This window comes from Aethalodelphis obliquidens, unplaced genomic scaffold, assembly GCF_003676395.1.
Source record: "Aethalodelphis obliquidens isolate GAN/ISIS:26980383/991018 unplaced genomic scaffold, ASM367639v1 scaffold114, whole genome shotgun sequence".
In the NCBI taxonomy this organism is placed as follows: Eukaryota; Metazoa; Chordata; class Mammalia; order Artiodactyla; family Delphinidae; genus Aethalodelphis; species Aethalodelphis obliquidens.
In genome coordinates, this window is record NW_020838058.1 from 2386188 (window position 1) to 2405953 (window position 19766).

General features: G+C 40.1%; 1 long non-coding RNA gene across 7 annotated transcripts in view; it reads left to right on the forward strand.

The window, feature by feature from the left end:
- Positions 1 to 1640: 1640 nt before the first annotated feature.
- Positions 1641 to 19766, forward strand: part of LOC113615294 (uncharacterized) — a 93046-nt gene continuing 74920 nt past the window's right edge. For 5 of the 7 annotated variants that reach the window (XR_003430962.1, XR_003430961.1, XR_003430964.1 and 2 more), the window contains exons 1-2: positions 1641 to 1888; positions 2284 to 2437. This is a non-coding gene — a long non-coding RNA (uncharacterized LOC113615294). Of the gene's footprint in view, positions 1889 to 2283; positions 2438 to 14083; positions 14279 to 19766 lie in introns of all 7 variants that reach the window. The other 2 variants (XR_003430960.1, XR_003430963.1) reach the window with 2 other exon arrangements.

Here is a 19766-nt window from a genome sequence, read left to right on the forward strand (position 1 = left end):
GAACTCTCTTTTTCTATAGTCTGTAATCTTTGGATAGGATAGGGATTTGCTGATCTTTGAAGGTTTGATAGGATGTCATTATAATTTTGGCTATAGTCTGTGTGTGGGTTTATATGTGGGTATAGTTTTTGAAATTTCCTCAATTCCTTCTTGGATTCCCAAGATAAATTTTCATGATGTATGATTTTCATCATACTCTTGGAATTTTAGAAATCTATTCCTAAATTCCTTTCCACAGATGAGGCTCCACTGCAGTCATGCTTGTGAAGGGATGGAGAGGTATTGCTACAAACTGCTCCCTGAGACACGTGGAAAACCGTATCCTCAGAAGGTGCCTTGGTGAGTACGCTGTCAGAACAAGGGGTGTTTACTCATTTTAAGAAGTGTTTCTCAAAGAAGGTGTCCTGAAACACTTTCTCCTGCTACAAGGATAGACTTGCAAGGAAGCCACTCTTCTTGAGTACACATAGGATGCCTTCACCAGATCGCAGAGACATATGCATTGCAGTCCTGGTCCTTTCTGACTGTCCCAATGCAGCAGTGCTGGGTGGATAAGCCTGTGCAGTTCTGGGGTTCATTAATACGAAAACCACTTCCCTTGTGGAAATATGAGCCACATTCTACAATATCACCTTTAGAAGGAATAAAGTTGATGTATTTTCACCTTATTTTTCATATTTCTTAGTTGGTTTAGAGTCAAGATATGGAGAACGGGTGTATTTTCAAGGCCCCTTAAAGACTCAATCATTCTAGAGCAAGACCATAGGAATAGTTTGGGACCCAGCAAGACACAGAAAAGGGAAAGGAGCTGTGGATCTATTTGTAGACCCACTCCTGAGGGCAGAGTAAACATGTGCTCCATAAGGGCAGGTTGGTTCAAGAACTTTGAAGGGAGAGGGCCTGGGCTGTGCAACCTGTTTGTTCATCCAACCTCACTAATCAGGTAAGTGATTCTCTAGATAGAGGAATGAGTGTATAGAGAGGTTACATGTGTTTGGTCATGGCTGTTCCTCCACATGGAAGAAAATATTGGGAATGGAGGATAAGAATTCCCCAGGAAAAAAACCATGTATTGTTCAATTGACTTAGGTTTCTGCCTTCTAAATGACTGATGCTTTAGGTTTGCCTCCATGAAATCACTCTGAGATTTCTTCAATGACATTTTTGTACATGTATCTAAATCATTCAGTCACATGACTATAGACAGTCTTTTATTTCTCTGCAGATGGCTAACTGCTTAGCATAGACTGTGATAATACACATTCACCCTTAGAGGGAGGGCTAACTCATCTCCAAGAGCCCTACCATACTTCCCTGGGTTTCTGTGTTCTGATAATACACCCCGACTGTCTCTTTAAAGCAAACACAATTCCTGACGACAAGCACATGTTTTGTCCGACGAAACTGGACAGAGATTTTTGCCAGTTGCCGGGGTCCCAGTCTAGTGCTTCTAATTAGTATGTTTTCCAAGTGGCAGCCTGAAGAGCTAAGATGTTTTGCTTTCAGCTAAGGAGGAGGGGGTGGAGGAGGGTGGGGAGGTACTTAAGGTGGTGGAAGATCTGCCTGCACCTGGCGGTTACTATAGAAACGTGACGTCAATAAGGCGACCTTGACGACTTTTTAATGGAGACAGAAGCGGCCTGGCAAGGAGAGTAGGTTTCTCCTTCAGGTGTTTGGAACTGAGTTGGGAGAGTAGGTACCCGCGGTGGGGGCTGGACCATGCTGCAGTGTGGGGAGACAAAGGGATCCACATCCAGGTCACTTCTTTTCCGCTTTGGGGGCTCGGTGCCCGGGCTGTCTCGTAGGCAAAGCCATTGGGGTCCTGCCCGGCCCCAGTGGGTGCGGTGTCCTGCTCCTGGGGTGTCCTCTTGCCACTTTCTTTCTAAAGGTAGGAGCGCGATAGGTGAGACAGGTAACGACTCTCTCTGAGCTTCAGCTTCCTCCTCTGTAAAATGGGAATAAGGATGCTTTCCTTAAAGGGTCTCTGTGAACATTTAGTGATTACACGTGAATAAGCTGATGGTCCTGTGGTTATCACAGGATCATGGATGTTTGTATGAATTCAGGCCACTTCTTATTCCTTTTCCACTTTGTTCTCAGGGGACATATGAGGAAAGGAGAAGTAAAAGGCCCTGGTGGGAAGCTCATTGTACCTTCTGGTGGTTAGGATCACTACCCAGTTGTTTCAGTGTCCTTGTCTCTAACGCAGTGCCTAGCACAGTGTAGGGCACACAGTTACACCAGTAAAGCATGCTGATTGCTGATCTGTCTCTCCCTGTGCAGCTCCTCATACTGGTGGCCGAGCTCATATCAGGTGTCTGAAGGAGGCAGGTTCTGAGCATCTGTGTCCTGATGGCTGCTGGAGCTTCTACTCCAAGTTCAAGGGCAGGAGAGCTCAACACTTGACATCTTTCTTTGGATATGCCGCCTGGCTCAAGTGAGTTCATAGATATGATAAAAGCATGTTGTGGAATAGCTCCTGTGAGGTTCACAAAATGTACAGAAGCTATTTTGATTTAATCATGGGAAAGAGGTTTGGCACGTGGGATTTCCATCAGCAGCTACATGCTTTGTAGTAGCCCTTGTTTCCCTAACAGAATGATACTCAGCTACATTCCCTGAAATAACCAGTTCCTCTTTAATATCATTATGATTTTCCTGAGATATAATATTTTTATTTCTGTACTTCAGAAGGAAATGAACATCAACTCTCCCTAAATATTTGGGTATACTTTATTGCATATGATTATTTTGGTTATTTGATGACATAGTATGGATCTGTTAATGTACAAGAGCATAATTGTAAGAATTTTTCACCTGATTAATTTAATTGCATCAGAGAATTATGAATATATACATATATTTCAAATACTATATTATGGTATGGTTAACATACAAGGTACTGAGCATATGTAAAGTATATGCTCTAAGGACTTCCCTGGTGGTCCAGTGGCTAAGACTCTGCACTCCCGATGCAGGGGGCCGGGTTGATCCCTGGTTGGGGAACTAGATCCCACATGCCGTAACTAAGAGTTCGCATGCCACAACTAAAGATCTCGCACACTGAAACTAAAGATCCCACATGCCACAGCGAAGATTCCACACACTGCAGCGAAGATTCCGCATGCAGCAACGAAAATCCTGTGTGCTGCAACTAAGACCCAGCACAGCCAAATAAATAAAATAAAATAAAAAAGTATATGCTCTAAGTTTTGATATATGTATGCACCTGTGAATCTAATACTACACTCAAGATAATGAACGTATCCATCACCTCAAAAAGCTTCCTTGTGCTCCTTGGTAATCTGCCCACCTAGCTCTCTCCTGCCTCTGTCTCTACTTCAACCTACCTCATTCACATATAACTACTGACTTTTGTCACTTTAGATTAGTTTTCCTTTCCTATAATGTGGAAACATTCCATTATATGGATATACCACAATTTGTTCTATCCATTCACCTGTTAATGGATATTTGGGTTGTTTCCAGCTTGGGGCTCTTGTAAATAAACTTTCTATGAATATTTGTATATAATTCTTTGCTGAGACATATGTTTTCTCTAAGTAAATACTTAGAAGAGCAACACCTGGGTCATATGGTAGTTATAAAATTAACTTTGTTAGAAACTGCTAAATTTTTTTCCTAAGTAGTCAAATCATTTTTCATTGTCACTAGCAGTGTATGAGATATGAGAGTTTCATCCTCCACAGCCTTGCCTATACTTGGTATGGTCAGTCCTTTTAATTTTGGACTTTCTCAGAGGGGTGTAGTGTTTTCTCATCGTTTTCATTTTCGTAATGACTAATGATGATGAACATCTTTTCATGTGCTTATTTGACATTTGTATATCTTAGTTGAAGTATCTGTTCAAATCTTTTGTCCACTTATTTATTGGAGTATCTGTTTTCCTCTTATTGACCTTTGTGAGATTTTTAATTCTGGATAGCAGATCTATGAATTGCAAACATTTTCTCTCATTCATTCAATGGCTTGTCTTTTTATTCTCTCAACAGTGTTTTTGGAAGAACGGAAGTTTTAATTTTGTGGAAATTTAGTGCATCAATTTGTTCATTTATGGTTTAGATTTTGCTTTTGATTTCATATCTAAGAAATCTTCACCAAACCTAAGGTCACAAGAATTTTCTACTGTAATTTTTCTAGAATTTTTAAATAGTTTTAGCTTTTATGTTTACGTCAGTGATTCTTTTTGAGTTAACTTTTGTATGTGGTGCATTATATGGATCACAGTTTATGTTTGTGCATATGGCTATCCACTTGTTCCAGTACTATTTGTTGAAAAGACTCCTTTTTCCACTGAATTGCCTTTGTAGCTTTGTTGAAAATCAGTTGTCCATATATGTGTGGGTCTATTTCTGGACTTTTTAATTTTGATATACATTTCTATCTTCATCCCAATACCACATTGCCTTGATTACTGTAAATTTATGAGTTTCGAAAAAGTGCTTAACCTCCAACTTTTTTCTTTTCAAAGTTGTTTTTTGTAGACTAGACCCTTTACATTTCACATGAGTTTTTGAATAATTCTGTCAATTTTTAAAAAAAATATGCACACTAGGATTTTTTTTTTTTTGCCTGCATTGGGTCTTCGTTGCTGCATGCAGGCTTTCTGTAGTTGCGGCGAGTGGGGGCTACTCTTTGTTGCGGTGCACGGGCTTCTCATTGCATGGCTTCTCTTGTTGCGGAGCACGGGCTCTAGGTGCATGAGCTTCAGTAGTTGCAGCACGCAGGCTCAGTAGTTGCGGTATGCAGGCCCTAGAGCACGTGGGCTCAGTAGTTGTGGCTCGTGGGCTCTAGAGTGCAGGCTCAGTAGTTGTAGCACACAGGCTTAGTTGCTCTGCAGCACATGGGATCTTCCCGGACCAGGGATCGAACCCATGTCCCCTGCATTGGCAGGTGGATTCTTAGCCATTGCACCACCAGGGAAGTCCCACACTAGGATTTTTTTTTTTTTTTGCGGTACGCGGGCCTCTCACTGTTGTGGCCTCTCCTGTTGCAGAGCAGAGGCTCCGGACACGCAGGCTCAGTGGCCATAGCTCACAGGCCTAGCTGCTCCGCGGCATGTGGGATCTTCCCGGACCGGGGCGTGAACCCGTGTCCCCTGCATCGGCAGGCAGACTCTCAACCACTGCACCACCAGGGAAGCCCCCACACTAGGATTTTTATTGGGATTGCAAGGAATCTATAGATCAGTTTGGGGAGAATAGACATCTTAACAATACTCAGTCTTCTGACCTAGGAGGATGGTATATCCCTTCATTTATTTAGTCCTGATTTAATTTTTCTCAGCAATGTTTTGCAGCGTTCAGAGTTTAGGCCTTTCACATTTGTGGACATGGATGTGCAACATAGGTTATCTCTAGGTAGTTTGTACTTTTTGATGTTATTGTCATGGGAATATTTTTATTACAGTTTCTAGGTATTATATTTTCACTGAACTGTCAGTAGTCAAATGTTGCTGGGGAATCTTTTTGGTTGAAAGCACAGGTTACTCTAAGATGGAAAAGATACTTGATTCTTTTTTTTTTTAAATTTATTTATTTATTTTTGGCTGTGTTGGGTCTTCGCTTCTGTGCGAGGGCTTTCTCCAGTTGTGGCGAGTGGGGGCCACTCTTCATCACGGTGCTCAGGCCTCTCACTGTCACGGCCTCTTCCGTTGTGGAGCACAGGCTCCAGACGCACAGGCTCAGTAGTTGTGGCTCACGGGCTTAGTTGCTCCGCGGTGTGTGGGATCTTCCCAGACCAGGGCTCGAACCCGTGTCCCCTGCATTGGCAGGCAGATTCTTAACCACTGCGCCACCGGGGAAGCCCCAGACCATATTTATTTAACAAAAATGTGAAGATACTAATTATAAAAATTAAAAGATAATCATCACAGTTACTATGCATTAGACAATTTGATATTTTTTATCTTTCTCATTTTTGTTGTTCTTATATGCATGTGGTAGTATCTCATTGCGATTTTAAGTTTAATTTCTCTGAAATCTTAGTCTCTTTTCATCCAAATGTCCTCTTTTTTTAATCTCCATTTATTTACTTAACAAACTGGATCTTTTTCCTGTGAAGTTTGCATTCTGGCTTATGTTGATTGTATCTCTATTGTGCTGTTTGTTCTATTCCTCTGGCCCATCCTATTTCCTTTAAAGTGGTAATTACTGTGTATATAGAGGCTTGCTCAGATTCGGATTTGTGGAAAGAGTACCTGAGATGTGGAGTTGTACTTCCTGTAGCCCTACATCAGGAGCCTCATCATATCTGGTTGTCTTTCCTACTGTGTCTTTGAGACTGACCACTGGGTCCAGGTGTTGTCGGTCTGATCCACCCATTATGAAATTTCCCATAGACATTTTAACTCATGATTTTTTAGCCTCTTAAAGATTATGGCCTAGATCTATATTTCATTAATGGCTGCAAATGGTAATGTTTTAATTCTTTTTTTTTTTTTTTGGCCACACCACACAGCTTACGGGATCTTAGTTCCCTGACCGGGGATCGAACCCATGCCCTCAGTAGTGAAAGTGTGGAGTTCTAACCACTGGACTGCCAGGGAATTCCCAGTAATGCTTTAATTCTATAATTTCTTTTGCGTTTATTAGTTGGAATTCTTCTATAAAACAAACTTCCAGGGGCTTCCCTGGTGGCGCAGTGGTTGAGAGTCCGCCTGCCGATGCAGGGGACATGGGTTTGTGCCCCGGTCCGGGAAGATCCCACATGCCGCGGAGCGGCTAGGCCTGTGAGCCATGGCCGCTGAGCCTGCGTGTCCGGAGCCTGTGCTCCGCAACAGGAGAGGCCACAAGAGTGAGAGGCCTGTGTACCACAAAACAAACAAACAAACAAACAAAAAAAACTTCCCCTTATCAGCTATGAGGTTACACTGAGGTCTGGTTGACACAGAAGATAAGGATTAATGCTTAATTCTTTTGCAGTATTTCTACTTTTCAAAATAGTGAGTTGTTGGGAGTTCCCTGGTGGCCTAGTGATTAGGATTCTGGGCTTTCACTGCCATGGCCCAGGTTCAATCCCTGGTCAGGGAACTGAGATCCTGTAAGCTGCCCAGTGCAGCCAAAACAAAACAAAAAAAAGTTGTTTCCCTGGGATCCTGCAAAGGTGGAGGTTTTGTTTGTTTGGTTTTTCTTTTAGAGGGTCATCATAGGCTCTAGACGTTTATATACTTGATATTTTAATCTGTTGCAGTCATTGATATTTTCGATGTTCAAATTGTTCTATTATTGGACCATGTGAGAGCCTTTGGGTTGGCCTCTGAGTCTTTGGGTTGGCTGTTGTGTCTTTGACATGTGTGCTGGTATGAGAGTTTGGTTGAGACTCATCTGCTACAATCCCTGCTTAGTCCCAGAATCAGCCTTTTCTCCAAGGAAGCCTGGTTCCTTTTAGTGGGAAATGTGTTTAATTCAATCTGAGCAACTAGAGTTGCTCATTGCTACTGGATTGGTCACTGTTTCTTGTCCTTTTCAGTACCTGGAGTCAGTAATTATGTATTATATATATATATATATATATATTTTAACATCTTTATTGGAGTATAATTGCTTTACATTGGTATGTTAGTTTCTACTTTCTAACAAAGTGAATCAGTTATACATATACATATATCCCCATATCTCTTCCCTCTTGTGTCTCCCTCTCTCCCACCCTCCCTATCCCACCCCTCTAGGTGGTCACAAAGCACCCAGCTGATGTCCCTGTGCTATGCGGCTGCTTCCCACTAGCTATCTATTTTACGTTTGGTAGTGTATATATGTCCATACCACTCTCTCACTTCGTCCCAGCTTACCCTTCCCCCTCCCTGTATCCTCAAGTCCATTCTCTGGTAGGTCTGTGTCTTTATTCCCATCTTGCCCCTAGGTTATTCATGACCATTTTTTCTAAAAATAGAACTACCATATGACCCAGCAATCCCACTACTGGGCATAAACCCTGAGAAAAACATAATTCAAAAAGAGTCATGTACCAAAATATTCATTGCAGCTCTATTTACAATAGCCAGGACATGGAAGCAACCTAAGTGTCCATCAACAGATGAATGGATAAAGAAGATGTGGCACATTTATACAATGGAATATTACTCAGCCATAAAAAGAAACAAAATTGAGTTATTTGTAGTGAGGTGGATGGACCTAGAGTCTGTCATACAGAGTGAAGTAAGTCAGAAAGAGAAAAACAAATACCGTATGCTAACACATACATATGGAATCAAAAGAAAAAAGAAAAAATGTATTATATTTTTAATGAGAATATCTATCATCTTCCATCCTGAGCTGCTCCTCTGTCATCTTATAGGTAATCATTTTTGTTAGTTTGAGTTTTAACCTTCCATTTAAAAAAATATAATCAATTACAATACATATATTAGTTTTCTCCCCTGTTCATAGATAAAAGGTGTCATATTCTACACCAGTGCTGTGCAATAGAAGTTTCTGCAGAAACAAAAATGCTATGTATCTGTCTGTTCAGCATGGTAGCCACAGGTTACCTGCGGGTGTTGAGCACCTAAATTGTGGCTGTTGTGACTAAGGAACCGAATTTTTAATTTCATTAATATAACTAATATAAATTCAAATAGCCATGTGTGTCTAGTGGCTACTGTATTGGACAGAAGCTCTACACATTTCTCTGCACCGGGCTTTTTTAACTGAACAGTATATCCTGGAGATGACTCCACAGAGTCACATCACAGAGAGGGAGTCCTCATTGCTTCCATAGCTGCATAGTCTGCTAGGATGTAGATGGACCATTGGTGATCATCCAGCTCCCTGCTGGTGGACTCTGTCTTGTTTCTAATTTTTTCCTGTTACAAATTTTTCTGAAAGGAATGACCTTGTGCTTATGCCCTTTTATCTTTTGCATTGTTTCTTTGGGTTAGTTACTTAGAAGAGTGATTACTGGTTCCAAGGGGAAACTCATTTTACTAGTAATTTTACTAGATAGCATTAAACCCTATCCATGGGGGTTGGACCATTTCACATATGCTCCAGTAATGCCTGGGAAGCCTGTTTCCTCACAGACTATATATTTAGTGAGAAGAGGTAGTTATTTTTTTTCCTTGTATCTCTTATCATGAGTTAGATTGAACAATTTTTACATGTTTAAGGACTTTTTTTTGGTGACATACCTGTTAGTATCTATTGCCCCTTTTTCTTTCTTGGTGTTTTTCATGTTTTTTGGTTCCCCCCCTCACTTTTTCATGAGTTCTCTACGTATTACGGATATAACCCTTTGTTGTATGCAAGTTCTAGATATTTTTCCCAATTTGTAATTTTTCATTTTGCTTTGCTTATGTGTTTTTCTTTTGCAATGTATTTTTTTAATGAATATATAATCTTTTCCCTAATTCCTCCTGGATATTTAGTCATAGTTGGAAATGGTTTCTCACCAGCAAGTTTATAGAGGAACTTCACTGTGGGTGTACTTCTGTGGACAGGAGAGGGAAGAGAGAACGATGGATCATAAGGGGTGTTGGGCATTACAGGAACCCTGAGAGGAGGTCTCATCTTGGGAGAAATCTGTGAAAACTATCCACTAAATCAGGAGACTTAGATGTGCAGATCAGGGTCCCAGTCTGGGCTTGTCTTTGAGAACGTGGTCTCTGTGCTTTCTGTCTCCTGTGGATCTGGGTCCAGGCCCCCACCACTGGGAGACAAGGCCCTAAATGAAGCAGAAACTCCATGTCACCTCTGATGGACCCCTCAGATAACTAAATGGGAGGGACCACCCTCCTAGAGATAAGACAGACACAAAATCACTCTCGAAATCTATCATGCAACCCAGCCAAGAACTAAGAGAAAGTAACGCTCTAGCTCGCACCCATGACAGAACCAAGACTGAAACCACACAGTGTTATAACCTTGACATTCACTGTCCTTCTGGGAGGGAAGTCTCGTCAGGAGAAAGTAGTAGCCTCTTAGGGCTGTGCAAAAGAACAGAGGTGAGGGTTACGAGCAGCCTCAGTTTCCCAAGTACAACCTCTCCCCTCTCAACTGCATTATTTCCTGTTTAGATGCCAGGTTTCCTGGACTCAGGGTGAAGCTTGGACTAAACTTGTTTGGAATGGAGTCCCTTTGAGGTCATACCTCACCACCGCATGGTGTGCGCACTAGCATCCACCTTGCTGCCTGTGGATGTCTCCAGTTACCCAGGTCTACTGATCAGGAGGGGGAAGGTATGGGATGCAGATGTGGAATTGGACTGACCATGCCTGGTACACAGTAGACACATAATTCACATTTAATAAAGAAATGAGATGCAGATGCAGGAGTAAGCAGGAAGTGAAAGCTACCTACATGTCCTTTCATTCTTTTTATACACATGAATTCTTTAACGGGCATTGGGATCATACAACAGTTAATTTTCGTAATCTGCTTTAAAGGAAACTTTTTGTTTCTATTCCTAAAAATTATATATTTTCATTGGGAAAAAAATAACCCATGGAAAATGAAGAAAGATGCCTCTAAGTAGATGTGTGTGATAGTATAGTGGGTCATCTATGAAATGGCATGTTGATACCTACCTCAGATCTGTTGTGAGGAAAAATGAACAAACCGATAGAAGATATCTGATCTATAATATCATAAAACTTCAATAAATATATGTATGGTTTCTCCTCTGTTCTCCCCTAAGAAAACAGATGACTTAAATAAAAAGAGCTCATAGAGATCATTTGGATTTGAAGGAGCAGAAAGGAAATGTATATGTTATGAATGTTATGCCATATATATTCTCTTTCAGAGCTTCTAAAATGGACACACCTGTTTTCTCAGTTTCTTTGCTAACAGAATCAGGAGACACTAATTTTAGTCGCTTTTTCTCTGCTGTGTTCAAAGTCTTAGAGTTGCCATGTCTCAGCTAGCTCTAAACAGTGTCTCAGTGCCTCCTGAATATGACACTTCTTCCCTTTGTCCAGGCCTAATTTTTCTGTCTTTCATTCACACTGTTGCTCAGTTAGGTCTGTACATCCGAAACCTAATCTGGGTCATCCTGGTGAAAGAAGATGTGATTGCAGTCAGTTAGTTTTCCTGTGTTCAGACTAACACCCAAATCCTTCAGTTGGTTTGGGCATGCATCCCATTTTGAGCTTGAGCTGATATTGTATTGCAACTGATGGGCATGTGTGTATTTTCCTTTTCTTATTTTTAGTTGCATAAGGAAGGTACTTTAAAGTTGATTTCATTCTCACATGTTGATTGTTCCTGGGGACTTTGTCTGATTTATCCTGTGACTAAACTTTTCCTCTGAATCCTGCTGTTTAAGCATTCTCCCCTCTGGATGCTGTAGGGCTGGGTGCTAGGTGATCTCATGCAGACCCTCACCCTTTCCCTTCCCTGTGGAGTTCACTGCTTGGCTAACTGGTGGTTAAATACATGGCTTGCTCTTAGCTCAAGGGGCTTTATTTGGGAGAGAACAGAAAGAAGCATGTTGTGAAACTACTTTCATCTCATGACCTTCACTAAAATCCTGGGAAGTGGAGATGTCGTCTGACTGCTGAATGTAAGGTTTATGAGAGAGAAATGCTTGCTGGCATCTCTGATTTTCTCCTAGCCCAACTAGGAATGTCATGTGGTAGATTCATGAATTAGTTCTGAGACCACCCATTACTTAATTCCCGTGGCTTAAGGATTCCCCATGTTGATGCTGACCTACTTTCCTATGGGAAAGGCTAGGGATATTTATTCTTATTATATTTTACACTTCCAAAACCAAGACACTTTTGTTGTAGATAAAAATGGATAGACAATGCATGAAAGGAAAAAAAATCATTAAAAGTCTGTTTCCCGTAGATAAGAACTGTCCACATTTGACTACATATTTTTTTCAGAAATTGTACTATGCAAGTATAATTATGCATTTTGAAGAATAGCAATGAGGTGAAATCCTACTTACAGTTTTATAAACTACTTTTTATGATAAACACCATATTTTGAAAGTCAAGCCAGTCAATATAAGCTCACATACTAATAAAAATGATCCTATAATTTCTAATGATCCATTTAGGTACGATAATAATAAGAATCATTAATATTTGTTCCTGATCTCTTCACTGCCCAGCACTGAGGTAGGTGTTAACCCTATGCTTACTCATTTTATCCTCCTCACAGCCTATGAGGAGGAGCTACTGTTGCCCCACTTTAACCATCAGTCACCGTGAGGGCAGGGCTAGCCAGTCACAAGACTAAGATGTGAACAGATTCTGTGGCTGCTGAGCCCCACAGCTATTCCCATGTATGCTAACTAGTGCTTCTCATCTGATAAGACCCTCAGCCTCACTGTTTATTAGGGCACAATAAAACAAACCAAACCGAGGTACAACATTTTCCCCCAGTTTAATAACAGTGAATTTAAAATATTGATAGTAAGCAATATGGTTTGGAATTGGGGGAATTGTGTCCTGTTACACTGTGGAATGGGCTCCCCAACATCTTGTTCTCCCTTCCAGTGCCTCAGGCATGTTCCTCTTCTAAATTTATGGCTCTCCTGTAGGTGAGCAGAGATTGCTTATGTTTCCCAGTGATTTTATTATTTTGTGTATTTACAAGAGTAATACATATTTGTTATAGGTAAAAATACAACACATAGAAAAGGAAATAATACAATAATACCCTAAACACAGCACTCAAAGGTAATCCCTGCTAATGTTTTCATCTGGGTTATGTTTTCCCCAAAGTTTTCTTATATGGGAATTTGGGTATTTATGCATGTACTGATGCATTCATATGCTTCTGTACAAAAGGTAAGATCTCATTTTAGTTTTTTAACCTGCTTATATCACTGTAGTGGGTTGAATTATATCCCCCAACAAGGTATGTCCAAGCCTTAACCCATACCTGTGAATGCGACTTTATTCAGAAGTATGGTCTGAGCACATGTAATTAATCGTGAGATGAGTTCATATTGAATTTAAGGTGGCCCCTAAGCCCAACGACTGGTGTCCTTATAAGAGAAAGGAAAGGGGGATCTCACACACACAAGGAAGGAGGCCACGTAAAGATGGAGGCAGAGACTGGAGTTTGCTGTTCTAGTGTGGCCCTGCCAACACCCTGCTTTTGGACTTTGGTCTCCAGAAGTGAGAGAGAAAAAAAAATTCTGTTGTTTTAAGCCACGAATTTCATGTTTTTTTGTTTTTTATGGCAACCTTAAGAAACTGATACACTCAGTAAAAACATCCCCCAAACGTCACTGACTGTGAATAAGCATCAGTCTAAGTCCTATTTTTTCATAACAGCTGGGATAGTAATATCAATAAAGATATAGAGAAAACGAAATAAAAAATTGGCTAAAATGTATTATGTACCAAGTGCTTTTGATGTATGAGTTTATCAGTGCTTCCAGCACCTCTATGAGGTAGATACTGTTGCTAGTCCTCATTTTATAGATGAAAAACTGAGGAACAGGGAGAACAAGGACTTGGCCCAGGACTGCACAGTTAGGGAGCAGGACGGCTTGGATTTGTACCCAGCACCTCCTGCTCCAGAGCTTGGGAAACTGTCAAAGATTTGATATTAAGTGACAGGAGCAGTCTGCACAAAGATGCATATTTTAAGTGGTTATTAAAAGTAACACTCAGTATGTTAACATATTTATACAAAGTATCTGAACCTAGTGACAAAAAGGAAGCTTGTGACCTTGGTGGGAGCACGTTCATTGCAATTATGGGGACAGAAGCTACAGTGCAGTGAGATAAGGAGACAGTGGGAAGTGAAGAGTGTTAAAAGGGAATGCAGAAAATGCTTTCTGGAACTTTGATTTTGAAGGGTGGGAGAGAAAGGGAAAAAGAGAGACAGAGGCCTGTGACTGTATGGGGATGAGAGGTACAAAGAGGGATTAAAACAAAATCTTCAGTTCCTTAAAAGTATAAAAGTTAATGTGCAGGAGCCATGTCATCTCAGATTTAACCATTGACTTTCCCCATATTTTCCTCTTCCCTCCACATTAGAGGCAAAGAGACAACTCTAATGGAATACTATGGGTTTTGAGCTCAATATATATTTAGTTATTAGTGAATGAAAGAGTGAAACAAAGAAGTGTTAGTAACCCTCGGAATTTTGCCTCTCAGGGAGACAGCAGATGGCTGGAGTCCTGGTGTGATGTGGCTGGATGATGCATAATCTCAGGACCCCTGCACTGGTGAATATGGGGTGAGTCCCAAATTTTCCTATAAACATATTAACGTACAAAGCAGTCCAGGAGCAGCAGTTAGGCAAACACTACGGCTTGCTGCCCTGGTGCCATCTCTCACTGAGCTCACTAGGTGAGTCAAAGGCAAGCCTGTCTTCCCAGCGTGGGGAACTGGGTTAGGATCAGCACACAGGAATGATATGGAGCAGCTCTTAGGAGATTCTGTAACACCAGAGAATGAAGAGAACCTACTATCTCAAACCCTTCAAGTCAACACATGTCAGAGAGATATTTGCTCCCTTCCTCTAGATGTATGTAATCTCTGTAGGAGAAACAGTGAGAACTTTTTCATAATTCCTGCCTTAGTCCCGAGGCTCAGGCAGCCCCTACTGTTGGATCCCAACATTTAAAAGGCACTGAAGTCCCACCACGTGCCATATACTCTGGGCAGGTTTCCTCATTCACCCCTCAGGACAGCTCTGTGACACAGATATCGTGAGTCCCACATCACAGATGCCCAAGCTCAGGTTGACAGAGCCTAGGTCACCTCTCCAGGTAAGTGGTAAGATGGGATGAGTTTCCATCCCTCACCTTCTCTAGAGGACACAGAGCAGTCTCCCTTTCAGAAGATGGGCTTCCAGGGCTGGAGAAATGGTCGATCACACTCCCTGCTATTGTGCCCTGTGGGTACTCACTCACCAACCCTTCTGGGTGAGGAAGGTGACAGAGGAGATGAAATCCCGCACCTTGTGTCAAGAGACCTGGGTGTTGGCCATATCCATTGGCTCATCCTTGAAGTGCTGAATTGGACTGGTGCAGAAGCATAGATGGGACAGGTAACCCAGAGGGGAGGAAAGTGGTATGTACAGAGCTACTTTAAGCAGATGCATTTTATATTTCATCTCCTTTGATCATAACCAGCTATTCTCTCCCTCTCTCTCTCTCTCTCTCTCTCTCTCTCTCTCTCTCTCTCTCTCTCTATATATATATATATATATATATATATATATATATATATACAGGGCAACAACTTTATTTTCTCAGGATCAACAGCTAACTGTGGGATTATTCTAAAGTTTTTCATTTTTTGTCTTGACTCTTCTTGGGCTCTGAATAATTTAAACTCTAGGGGCTGCCTTATTTGCTCTTGGAGTGTTGTTCACTGTATTTTTAGAATTGTGAACTACATAATTTTTAAGTTGCAATATTATTGAGATTTAAAACACATTCTAAATGGAGAATATACTAAGAATTGTTTGAAAACAGGGGAGAAAGCATATGCAAACTACTACTCAGATACTGGGTTAGTATCCCTGGTTTGTGTTACATGCTTAATAACAAACAAAGAGATTGGCTCATAATTTAAACAGCAAATTCGTGTAAAATTATAAATGAACAATAAACATGTCAAAATCTGCCCAAACCACAAGCATTAATAAGATGCAGATATAAATCCTAAGAATTCATATTGAGTGGAAAAGACAAGATGCAAAAGATGAGTAAGGTGACTCTTTTTTCTTTTTTTTTAACATCTTTATTGGAGTATAATTGCTTTACAATGGTGTGTTAGTTTCTGCTTTATAACAAAGTGAATCAGTTATACATATACATATGTTCCCATATCTCTTCCCTCTTGCGTCTCCCTCCCTCCCACCCTCACTATCCCACCCCTCTAGGTGGTCACAAAGCACCGAGCTGATCTCCCTGTGCTATGCGGCTGCTTCCCACTAGCTATCTATTTTACGTTTGGTAGTGTATATATGTCCATGCCACTCTCTCACAGTGTCACAGCTTACCGTTCCCCCTCCCTATATCCTCAAGTCCATTCTCTAGTAGGTCTGTGTCTTTATTCCTGTCTTACCCCTAGGTTCTTCATGACATTTTTTTCTTAAATTCCATATATATGTGTTAGCATATGGTATTTGTCTTTCTCTTTCTGACTTACTTCACTCTGTATGACAGACTCTAGGTCCATCCACCTCATTAGAAATAGCTCAATTTCGTTTCTTTTTATGGCTCAGTAATATTCCATTGTATATATGTGCCACATCTTCTTTATGCATTCATCTGATGATGGACACTTAAGTTGTTTCCATCTCCTAGCTATTGTAAATAGAGGTGCAGTGAACATTTTGGTACATGACTCTTTCTGAATTATGGTTTTCTCAGGGTATGTGCCCAGTAGTGGGATTGCTGGGTCATATGGTAGTTCTATCTGTAGTTTTTTAAGGAACCTCCACACTGTTCTCCATAGTGGCTGTACCAATTCACATTCCCACCAGCAGTGCAAGAGTGTTCCCTTTTCTCCACACCCTCTCCAGCATTTATTGTTTCTAGATTTTTTGATGATGGCCATTCTGACTGGTGTGAGATGATATCTCATTGTAGTTTTGACTTGCATTTCTCTAATGATTAATAATGCTGAGCATTCTTTCAAGTGTTTGTTGGCGGTCTGTATATCTTCTTTGGAGAAATATCTATTTAGGTCTTCTGCCCATTTTTGGATTGGGTTGTTTGTTTCTTTGTTATTGAGCTGCATGAGCTGCTTTTAAATTTTGGAGATTAATCCTTTGTCAGTTGCTTCATTTGGAAATATTTTCTCCCATTCTGAGGGTTGTCTTTTGGTCTTGTTTATGGTTTCCTTTGCTGTGCAAAAGCTTTGAAGTTTCATTAGGTCCCATTTGTTTATTTTTGTTTTTATTTCCATTTATCTAGGGTGTGGGTCAAAAAGGATCTTGCTGTGATTTATGTCATAGAGTGTTCTGCCTATGTTTTCCTCTAAGAGTTTGATAGTTTCTGGCCTTACATTTAGGTCTTTAATCCATTTTGAGCTTATTTTTGTGTATGGTGTTAGGGAGTGATCTAATCTCATACTTTTACATGTACCTGTCCAGTTTTCCCAGCACCACTTATTGAAGAGGCTGTCCTTTCTCCACTGTACATTCCTGCCTCCTTTATCAAAGATAAGGTGACGATATGTGTGTGGGTATATCTCTGGGCTTTCTATCCTGTTCCATTGATCTATCTTTCTGTTTTTGTGCCAGTACCATACTGTCTTGATTACTGTAGCTTTGTAGTATAGCCTGAAGTCAGGGAGCCTGATTCCTCCAGCTCCGTTTTTCGTTCTCAAGATTGCTTTGGCTATTCGGGGTCTTTTGTGTTTCCATACAAATTGTGAAATTTTTTGTTCTAGCTCTGTGAAAAATGCCAGTGGTAGTTTGATAGGGATTGCATTGAATCTGTCGATTGCTTTGGGTAGTAGATTCATTTTCACAATGTTGATTCTTCCAATCCAAGAACATGGTATATCTCTCCATCTATTTGTATCATCTTTAATTTCTTTCATCAGTGTCTTATAATTTTCTGCATACAGGTCTTTTGTCTCCTTAGGTAGGTTTATTCCTAGATATTTTATTCTTTTTGTTGCAGTGGTAAATGGGGGTGTTTTCTTGATTTCACCTTCAGATTTTTCATCATTAGTGCATAGGAATGCCAGAGATTTCTGTGCATTAATTTTGTATCCTGCTACTTTACCAAATTCATTGATTAGCTCTAGTAGTTTTCTGGTAGCATCTTTAGGATTCTCTATGTATAGTATCACGTCATCTGCAAACAGTGACAGCTTTACTTCTTTTCCGATTTGGATTACTTTTATTTCCTTTTCTTCTCTGATGGCTGTGGCTAAAACTTCCAAAGCTATGTTGAATAAGAGTGGTGAGAGTGGGCAACCTTGTTTTGTTCCTGATCTTAGTGGAAATGCTTTCAGTTTTCCACCATTGAGGCCAATATTGGCTGCGGGTCTGTCATATATGGCCTTTATTATGTTGAGGAAAGTTCCCTCTATGCTTACTTTCTGCAGGGTTTTTATCATAACTGGGTGTTGAATTTTGTCGAAAGCTTTCTCTGCATCTATTGAGATCATCATATGGTTTTTCTCCTTCAATTTGTTAATATGGTGTATCATGTTGATTGATTTGTGTATATTGAAGAATCCTTGCATTCCTGGGATAAACCCCACTTGATCATGGTGTATGATCCTTTTAATGTGCTGATGGATTCTGTTTGCTAGTATTTCGTTGAGGATTTTAGCACCTATGTTAATCAGTGATATTGGCCTGTAGTTTTCTTTCTTTGTGACATTCTTGTATGGTTTTAGTATCAGGGTGATGGTGGCCTCGTAGAATGAGTTTGGGAGTGTTCCTCCCTCTGCTATATTTTGGAAGAGTTTGAGAAGGATAGGTGTTAGCTCTTCTGTAAATGTTTGACAGAATTCACCTGTGAAGCCATGTGGTCCTGAGCTTTTGTTTGTTGGAAGATTTTAAATTACAGTTTCAATTTCAGTGCTTGTGATTGGTCTGTTCATATTTTCTATCTCTTCCTGATTCAGTCTTGGGAAGTTGTGCATTTCTAAGAATTTGTCCATTTCTTCCAGGTTGTCCATTTTATTGGCGTAGAGTTGCTTATAGTAATCTCTCATGATCTTTTGTATTTCTGCAGTGTCAGTTGTTACTCCTTTTTCATTTCTAATTCTGTTGATTTGAGTCTTCCCCCTTTTTTTGTCGATGAGTCTGGTTAATGGTTTGTCAATTTTGTTTATCTTCTCAAAGAGCCAGCTTTTAGTTTTATTGATCTTTCCTGCATTTCTTTTTCATTTATTTCTGATCTGATTTTTATGATTTCTTTCCTTCTGCTAAATTTGGTTTTTTTTTTTGTTCTTCTTTCTCTAATTGCTTTAGGTGCAAGGTTAGGTTGTTTATTCGAGATATTTCCTGTTTCTTAAGGTAGGATTGTATTCCTATAAACTGATTTGCTGCATCCCATAGGTTTTGGGTCGTTGTGTCTCCATTGTCATTTGTTTCTACATATTTTTTGATTTCCTCTTTGAATTCTTCAGTGATCACTTCGTTATTAAGTAGTGAGTTGTTTAGCCTCCATGTGTTTTTATTTTTTACAGATCTTTTTCTGTAATTGATATCTAGTCTCATAGCATTGTTTTCGGAAAAGATACTTGATACAATTTCAATTTTCTTAAATTTACCAAGGCTTGATTTGTGACCCATGATATGATCCATCCTGGAGAATGTTCCACGAGCACTTGAGAAAAATGTGTATTCTGTTGTTTTTGGATAGAATATCCTATAAATATCAATTAAGTCCATCTTGTTTAATGTATCATTTAAAGCTTGTGTTTCCTTATTTATTTTCATTTTGGATGATCTGTCCATTGGTGAAAGTGGGGTGTTAAAGACCCCTACTATGAATGTGTTACTGTTGATTTCCCCTTTTATGGCTGTTAGTATTTGCCTTATGTATTGAGGTGCTCATATGTTAGGTGCATAAATATTTACAATTGTTATATCTTCTTCTTGCATTGATCCCTTGATCATTATGTAGTGTCCTTCTTTGTCTCTTCTAATAGTCTTTATTTTAAAGTCTATTTTGTCTGATATGAGAATTGCTACTCCAGCTTTCTTTTGGTTTCCATTTGCATGGAATATCTTTTTCCATCCCCTCACTTTCACTCTGTATGTGTCTCTAGGTCTAAAGTGGGTCTCTTGTAGACAGCAAATATATGGGTCTTGTTTTTGTATCCATTAAGCCAGTCTGTGTCTTTTGGTGGG